General features: G+C 35.2%; 3 non-coding genes across 3 annotated transcripts; all 3 read left to right on the top strand.

The window, feature by feature from the left end:
* Positions 1 to 633: 633 nt before the first annotated feature.
* LOC119558643 lies at positions 634 to 2,628 on the top strand. Its single transcript, XR_005220321.1, has one exon. It is a non-coding gene; the product is annotated as a small subunit ribosomal RNA (ribosomal RNA).
* A 659-nt stretch (positions 2,629 to 3,287) lies between these two features.
* On the top strand, positions 3,288 to 3,466 carry LOC119558640. Its single transcript, XR_005220318.1, has one exon. It is a non-coding gene; the product is annotated as a 5.8S ribosomal RNA (ribosomal RNA).
* A 401-nt stretch (positions 3,467 to 3,867) lies between these two features.
* Positions 3,868 to 7,838, top strand: LOC119558638. Its single transcript, XR_005220317.1, has one exon. It is a non-coding gene; the product is annotated as a large subunit ribosomal RNA (ribosomal RNA).
* The last annotated feature ends 1,894 nt before the right edge of the window (positions 7,839 to 9,732 follow it).

The following is a 9,732-nucleotide window of genomic DNA, read 5'->3' as shown; positions in this document are numbered from 1 at the left end:
GAACTTTATCGTTAATCCAAATAAATAATTACAATTGAGGCAGGCTAATAATGATATATATTTTGTATTGATAATCTTGATATATATGTATATTGGTCTGCCATTATCACATACTGAGTTATGTGATAATTCCCTGCGGGGATAAATTAAAAGAGGTGTCCCTATATTAAAAGAAAATAATATATATATATATTATTTTTTCTAACGTACATATCATATATGCGCTCGGTTTTATATTATATATTACCAAAGAGTCTTATATGAATATATACAGATAAATTTTAAATTTATCATCAAAATACAAATGATTTAATTCAATATTTTATATTGGTTAAACAAAAATTGTACATGTGTGGATACAATAATGACGTATGTCGAACAAAAAAGATATTTTAGAATGAAATATGCAAATATAAAGAAAATTATTACGTATTACGAAAAAAAATATTGTGTTTTTAACATCAATAATTAAAAAACTTGTTATTATTAGTGGCGGAACAAGTATATATTGTGAAAACAACAAACGTATACGAATGCTATATAAAAATGGCCGTATTCGATAGAAAACAATCTATAAAATTTATATTGCTAATTTCTATTCAAAAATATGAATGAAATATGAATAAAAACATTATTCTGGTTGATCCTGCCAGTAGTTATATGCTTGTCTCAAAGATTAAGCCATGCATGTCTAAGTACACACGAATTAAAAGTGAAACCGCAAAAGGCTCATTATATCAGTTATGGTTCCTTAGATCGTTAACAGTTACTTGGATAACTGTGGTAATTCTAGAGCTAATACATGCAATTAAAACATGAACCTTATGGGACATGTGCTTTTATTAGGCTAAAACCAAGCGATCGCAAGATCGTTATATTGGTTGAACTCTAGATAACATGCAGATCGTATGGTCTTGTACCGACGACAGATCTTTCAAATGTCTGCCCTATCAACTTTTGATGGTAGTATCTAGGACTACCATGGTTGCAACGGGTAACGGGGAATCAGGGTTCGATTCCGGAGAGGGAGCCTGAGAAACGGCTACCACATCTAAGGAAGGCAGCAGGCGCGTAAATTACCCACTCCCAGCTCGGGGAGGTAGTGACGAAAAATAACAATACAGGACTCATATCCGAGGCCCTGTAATTGGAATGAGTACACTTTAAATCCTTTAACAAGGACCAATTGGAGGGCAAGTCTGGTGCCAGCAGCCGCGGTAATTCCAGCTCCAATAGCGTATATTAAAGTTGTTGCGGTTAAAACGTTCGTAGTTGAACTTGTGCTTCATACGGGTAGTACAACTTACAATTGTGGTTAGTACTATACCTTTATGTATGTAAGCGTATTACCGGTGGAGTTCTTACATGTGCTTAGATACTTGTATTTTTTCATATGTTCCTCCTATTTAAAAACCTGCATTAGTGCTCTTAAACGAGTGTTATTGTGGGCCGGTACAATTACTTTGAACAAATTAGAGTGCTTAAAGCAGGCTTCAAATGCCTGAATATTCTGTGCATGGGATAATGAAATAAGACCTCTGTTCTGCTTTCATTGGTTTTCAGATCAAGAGGTAATGATTAATAGAAGCAGTTTGGGGGCATTAGTATTACGACGCGAGAGGTGAAATTCTTGGACCGTCGTAAGACTAACTTAAGCGAAAGCATTTGCCAAAGATGTTTTCATTAATCAAGAACGAAAGTTAGAGGTTCGAAGGCGATCAGATACCGCCCTAGTTCTAACCATAAACGATGCCAGCTAGCAATTGGGTGTAGCTACTTTTATGGCTCTCTCAGTCGCTTCCCGGGAAACCAAAGCTTTTGGGCTCCGGGGGAAGTATGGTTGCAAAGCTGAAACTTAAAGGAATTGACGGAAGGGCACCACCAGGAGTGGAGCCTGCGGCTTAATTTGACTCAACACGGGAAAACTTACCAGGTCCGAACATAAGTGTGTAAGACAGATTGATAGCTCTTTCTCGAATCTATGGGTGGTGGTGCATGGCCGTTCTTAGTTCGTGGAGTGATTTGTCTGGTTAATTCCGATAACGAACGAGACTCAAATATATTAAATAGATATCTTCAGGATTATGGTGTTGAAGCTTATATAGCCTTCATTCATGGTGGCAGTAAAATGTTTATTGTGTTTGAATGTGTTTATATAAGTGGAGCCGTACCTGTTGGTTTGTCCCATTATAAGGACACTAGCTTCTTAAATGGACAAATTGCGTCTAGCAATAATGAGATTGAGCAATAACAGGTCTGTGATGCCCTTAGATGTCCTGGGCTGCACGCGCGCTACAATGAAAGTATCAACGTGTATTTCCTAGACCGAGAGGTCCGGGTAAACCGCTGAACCACTTTCATGCTTGGGATTGTGAACTGAAACTGTTCACATGAACTTGGAATTCCCAGTAAGTGTGAGTCATTAACTCGCATTGATTACGTCCCTGCCCTTTGTACACACCGCCCGTCGCTACTACCGATTGAATTATTTAGTGAGGTCTCCGGACGTGATCACTGTGACGCCTTGTGTGTTACGGTTGTTTCGCAAAAGTTGACCGAACTTGATTATTTAGAGGAAGTAAAAGTCGTAACAAGGTTTCCGTAGGTGAACCTGCGGAAGGATCATTATTGTTTAATATCCTTACCGTTAATAAAAAAATTTGTTTTTATTATAATAATATAATATATTATAGTAATACAAATAAAATATAAATTGCCAAAAATATGATCTTTTATAGATCAAATATAAAATTTCGAACAAGCAAATCGAAATAATAATTGTAATAATAAATATATTATTGCATTAAATAAGAGATAAATAAATAAGCAAAAGCAAACAAATAACAAATTCGAACAAGCAAATCGAAATTATTAAATTTATTTAATATTATTATTATATTGTATATTAAATGCAATTAATTAATAAAACACTGTGTGTATATGGACCATAATATACACGCGTTGCGATATGTATTGTTCATCTCAGTTATGCGCATACATTGGATAATGCAACAACCTAAAATGTACAATGTTGTACCTGATTATTACAGGTTAATGTTTTATATAAATTTCAATATATATCGCTAAAAAAAAGTATTAATACCGTAAATGCCATTTAAAAAATACTTGATATATTATTGGTTATATGAAACTAAGACATTTCGCAGCATTCGTTTTAGGTATAAAAATCAATTTATTGAAGGAATTGATATATGCCAGTAAAATGGTGTATTTTTAATTTCTTTCAATAAAAACATATATGACAAAATTACCAAACCAATATATAAAACTCTAAGCGGTGGATCACTCGGCTCATGGGTCGATGAAGAACGCAGCAAACTGTGCGTCATCGTGTGAACTGCAGGACACATGAACATCGACATTTTGAACGCATATCGCAGTCCATGCTGTTATGTACTTTAATTAATTTTATAGTGCTGCTTGGACTACATATGGTTGAGGGTTGTAAGACTATGCTAATTAAGTTGTTTATATAAATTTTATAATGAAATTTTATAAGCATATGGTATATTATTGGATAATAATAATTTAATTATTATATTATTCATAATATTAACAAATATATGAAAAACATTATCTCACATTAGTAAATAATTTGAATGTGAAAAACGAAGAGAAATATTTTCTTTTTCAATCAAATAATACTGAGAAATGTCTAGCATAAAAAATTTATCTAGAATTGTCTCTTATTAAAGATTAGTAAATAGAAAGCCGTTGACAATATTATTATTCTTCGTTGATTCGTTAGACCAAACAAATGCCATACAAATATATAAAATATATAACGAATTTAATAAAATGTTTTATCATTATATATAAAGAATTAATTGCAAAAAAAGTTATACACAACCTCAACTCATATGGGACTACCCCCTGAATTTAAGCATATTAATTAGGGGAGGAAAAGAAACTAACCAGGATTTTCTTAGTAGCGGCGAGCGAAAAGAAATCAGTTCAGCACTAAGTCACTTTGTCTATATGGCAAATGTGAGATGCAGTGTATGGAGCGTCAATATTCTAGTATGAGAAATTAACGATTTAAGTCCTTCTTAAATGAGGCCATTTACCCATAGAGGGTGCCAGGCCCGTATAACGTTAATGATTACTAGATGATGTTTCCAAAGAGTCGTGTTGCTTGATAGTGCAGCACTAAGTGGGTGGTAAACTCCATCTAAAACTAAATATAACCATGAGACCGATAGTAAACAAGTACCGTGAGGGAAAGTTGAAAAGAACTCTGAATAGAGAGTTAAACAGTACGTGAAACTGCTTAGAGGTTAAGCCCGATGAACCTGAATATCCGTTATGGAAAATTCATCATTAAAATTGTAATATTTAAACAATATTATGATAATAGTGTGCATTTTTTCCATATAAGGACATTGTAATCTATTAGCATACAAAATTTATCATAAAATATAACTTATAGTTTATTCAAATTAATTTGCTTGCATTTTAACACAGAATAAATGTTATTAATTTGATAAAGTGCTGATAGATTTATATGAATACAGTGCGTTAATTTTTCGGAATTATATAATGGCATAATTATCATTGATTTTTGTGTTTATTATATGCACTTGTATGATTAACAATGCGAAAGATTCAGGATACCTTCGGGACCCGTCTTGAAACACGGACCAAGGAGTCTAACATATGTGCAAGTTATTGGGATATAAACCTAATAGCGTAATTAACTTGACTAATAATGGGATTAGTTTTTTAACTATTTATAGCTAATTAACACAATCCCGGGGCGTTCTATATAGTTATGTATAATGATATTTATATTATTTATGCCTCTAACTGGAACGTACCTTGAGCATATATGCTGTGACCCGAAAGATGGTGAACTATACTTGATCAGGTTGAAGTCAGGGGAAACCCTGATGGAAGACCGAAACAGTTCTGACGTGCAAATCGATTGTCAGAATTGAGTATAGGGGCGAAAGACCAATCGAACCATCTAGTAGCTGGTTCCTTCCGAAGTTTCCCTCAGGATAGCTGGTGCATTTTAATGTTATATAAAATAATCTTATCTGGTAAAGCGAATGATTAGAGGCCTTAGGGTCGAAACGATCTTAACCTATTCTCAAACTTTAAATGGGTAAGAACCTTAACTTTCTTGATATGAAGTTCAAGGTTATGATATAATGTGCCCAGTGGGCCACTTTTGGTAAGCAGAACTGGCGCTGTGGGATGAACCAAACGTAATGTTACGGTGCCCAAATTAACAACTCATGCAGATACCATGAAAGGCGTTGGTTGCTTAAAACAGCAGGACGGTGATCATGGAAGTCGAAATCCGCTAAGGAGTGTGTAACAACTCACCTGCCGAAGCAACTAGCCCTTAAAATGGATGGCGCTTAAGTTGTATACCTATACATTACCGCTAAAGTAGATGATTTATATTACTTGTGATATAAATTTTGAAACTTTAGTGAGTAGGAAGGTACAATGGTATGCGTAGAAGTGTTTGGCGTAAGCCTGCATGGAGCTGCCATTGGTACAGATCTTGGTGGTAGTAGCAAATAATCGAATGAGACCTTGGAGGACTGAAGTGGAGAAGGGTTTCGTGTGAACAGTGGTTGATCACGAGTTAGTCGGTCCTAAGTTCAAGGCGAAAGCCGAAAATTTTCAAGTAAAACACAAATGCCATACAAATATAATTATATTATATAAATCAAGCTAATTAATATACTTGAATAATTTTGAACGAAAGGGAATACGGTTCCAATTCCGTAACCTGTTGAGTATCCGTTTGTTATTAAATATGGGCCTCGTGCTCATCCTGGCAACAGGAACGACCATAAAGAAGCCGTCGAGAGATATCGGAAGAGTTTTCTTTTCTGTTTTATAGCCGTACTACCATGGAAGTCTTTCGCAGAGAGATATGGTAGATGGGCTAGAAGAGCATGACATATACTGTTGTGTCGATATTTTCTCCTCGGACCTTGAAAATTTATGGTGGGGACACGCAAACTTCTCAACAGGCCGTACCAATATCCGCAGCTGGTCTCCAAGGTGAAGAGTCTCTAGTCGATAGAATAATGTAGGTAAGGGAAGTCGGCAAATTAGATCCGTAACTTCGGGATAAGGATTGGCTCTGAAGATTGAGATAGTCGGGCTTGATTGGGAAACAATAACATGGTTTATGTGCTCGTTCTGGGTAAATAGAGTGTCTGGCATTTATGTTGGTCACTTGTTCCCCGGATAGTTTAGTTACGTAGCCAATTGTGGAACTTTCTTGCTAAAATTTTTAAGAATACTAATTGGGTTAAACCAATTAGTTCTTATTAATTATAACGATTATCAATTAACAATCAATTCAGAACTGGCACGGACTTGGGGAATCCGACTGTCTAATTAAAACAAAGCATTGTGATGGCCCTAGCGGGTGTTGACACAATGTGATTTCTGCCCAGTGCTCTGAATGTCAAAGTGAAGAAATTCAAGTAAGCGCGGGTCAACGGCGGGAGTAACTATGACTCTCTTAAGGTAGCCAAATGCCTCGTCATCTAATTAGTGACGCGCATGAATGGATTAACGAGATTCCTACTGTCCCTATCTACTATCTAGCGAAACCACAGCCAAGGGAACGGGCTTGGAATAATTAGCGGGGAAAGAAGACCCTTTTGAGCTTGACTCTAATCTGGCAGTGTAAGGAGACATAAGAGGTGTAGAATAAGTGGGAGATATTAGACTTCGGTTTGGTATCGCCAATGAAATACCACTACTCTTATTGTTTCCTTACTTACTTGATTAAATGGAACGTGTATCATTTCCTAGCCATTATACGGATATATTTATTATATCTTATGGTATTGGGTTTTGATGCAAGCTTCTTGATCAAAGTATCACGAGTTTGTTATATAATCGCAAACAAATTCTTTAATAAAACGGTGCATTTATGTATTTTTGATTTGAAAATTTGGTATAACTCCAATTACTCAGGTATGATCCAATTCAAGGACATTGCCAGGTAGGGAGTTTGACTGGGGCGGTACATCTCTCAAATAATAACGGAGGTGTCCCAAGGCCAGCTCAGTGCGGACAGAAACCACACATAGAGCAAAAGGGCAAATGCTGACTTGATCTCGGTGTTCAGTACACACAGGGACAGCAAAAGCTCGGCCTATCGATCCTTTTGGTTTAAAGAGTTTTTAACAAGAGGTGTCAGAAAAGTTACCATAGGGATAACTGGCTTGTGGCGGCCAAGCGTTCATAGCGACGTCGCTTTTTGATCCTTCGATGTCGGCTCTTCCTATCATTGTGAAGCAAAATTCACCAAGCGTTGGATTGTTCACCCATGCAAGGGAACGTGAGCTGGGTTTAGACCGTCGTGAGACAGGTTAGTTTTACCCTACTAATGACAAAACGTTGTTGCGACAGCATTCCTGCGTAGTACGAGAGGAACCGCAGGTACGGACCAATGGCACAATACTTGTTCGAGCGAACAGTGGTATGACGCTACGTCCGTTGGATTATGCCTGAACGCCTCTAAGGTCGTATCCGTGCTGGACTGCAATGATAAATAAGGGGCAATTTGCATTGTATGGCTTCTAAACCATTTAAAGTTTATAATTTACTTTATAAACGACAATGGATGTGATGCCAATGTAATTTGTAACATAGTAAATTGGGAGGATCTTTGATCACCTGATGCCGCGCTAGTTACATATAAAAGCATTATTTAATACAATGACAAAGCCTAGAATCAATTGTAAACGACTTTTGTAACAGGCAAGGTGTTGTAAGTGGTTGAGCAGCTGCCATACTGCGATCCACTGAAGCTTATCCTTTGCTTGATGATTCGATAATAAAGATGTTGCAAGCGGGCATAATCATTATGCTTGCTTGCAGCATCGCACGCCACTTTGTTTGTGGTGTGTAAGGTAGGGAAGAAGAAATATAAAAGACCTAAATTGGAAACATCAATATATAAGTAAATATTGAACAAACAAAATGTATCGTCATCTTATTAGTGACGCGATGATAAAGTGGCAAACATATTCCATGTATAAATATTCCTATGGTATTAAAATTCAAGTAAAGAGGACATATATAAAAGTTTGTATATATGGTTCATTCAATGGTAGCAGCGGTTGGTTGGTTGGTGTCTGCTCCTCTTATTGTTCAAAACTTATGTTATGGTAGCAAGTCTATATCGTCATATTATTAGTGACGCGAAAAAGTAGTGGCAAAACATATTCCATGTATAAATAAATATTCCTATGGTATTGAAATTCAAGTAAAGAGGCCATTCAAGTAAAGAGGACTTATATAAATATAAGTATATATAATGGTAGCAGCGCGGTTGGTTGGTTGGTGTGTCTGCTCCTCTTATTGTTCAAAACTTATGTTATGGTAGCAAGACTGTATCGTCATATTATTAGTGACGCGAAAAAGTAGTGGCAAAACATATTCCATGTATAAATATTCCTATGGTATTGAAATTCAACTAAAGAGGACATATAAAATTACTATCAATGGTAGCAGTGGTTGGTTGGTTGGTGGTTGGTTGGCGGCTGCTCCTATTATTGTTCAAGACTTATGTTATGGTAGCAAGTCTGTATCGTCATATTAATTATTAGTGACGCGAAAAAGTAGTGGAAATCATATTCCATGTATAAATAGATTCCTATGGTAATGAAATTTTCAAGTAAAGAGAGGACCATTCAAGTAAGAGGACATATAAAAAGTAAGTATATGTTCCTCCAATGGTAGCAGTGGTTGGTTGGTTGGCGGCTGATCCTCTTATTGTTCAAAACTTATTTTATCAATATGAGTTTGGCAATACAATAAAGAAGACCAATCTAATCCATATAAAACTAAATGTATTATATGGATATGCTTAGGAAACCCATATATTCATAAAAAAAAATTATGTATAGAAAATTATACATATATCTTTTATATAAATGAATCGTATGGATATCGCCTTATGGTAGGTATAATAACTTTTTAAGGCATAATAATGTATAATATAGAAAATATACATTGAAATATAAATGCATTTTTATAGATATGGCGGCATATAAGTGCCATATACACAAGAATAAATAATAGAATTTACCAATATATAATTAAAATGAGATATATAAACCTAGTGAGGGGCTGCACTAGTATATGAATCGTATGGATATGGCTTATAGGTATAATACCTATAAGGCATAATAATGTATAATATAATAAATATAAATTAAGATATGAATGAATTATATAAATATGGCATAGAAATGCCATATACATACATAAGAATAAATGGTAGAATTTACCCATATATCACTGAAACACGATATATAAACCTAATGATAGCTGGCACTAGTACTGTAAACATGCACGCAATAGTGCGTGGGGTAAAAAACTACTATAGGGAGGTGGTCGTTGGCGGGCCCCTCCTCGTATTGGTCAAAACTTATGTTATGCATATGAATTTGTCAATACTATATAGAACGCCAAGCATATCCATATAAACTATGGATATGCATAGAAATCCATACAAAAGTAAAAAAAAATTATGTATAGAAAAATATACATATATTTATATAAGTGAATCGTATGGATATGGCTTATAGGTATAATACCTATAAGGCATAATAATGTATAACAAGTAAATATACATTGAAATGTGAATGCATTGTATGGATATGGCATATAAATGCCATATATATAGAAATAAATTGTATATCAATGATATAACAATTATAA

Source organism: Drosophila subpulchrella, unplaced genomic scaffold, assembly GCF_014743375.2.
Source record: "Drosophila subpulchrella strain 33 F10 #4 breed RU33 unplaced genomic scaffold, RU_Dsub_v1.1 Primary Assembly Seq121, whole genome shotgun sequence".
Lineage (NCBI taxonomy): Eukaryota > Metazoa > Arthropoda > Insecta > Diptera > Drosophilidae > Drosophila > Drosophila subpulchrella.
Note: the sequence above shows the minus strand (reverse complement) of the source record. Positions and strands in the feature narration are given on the sequence as shown.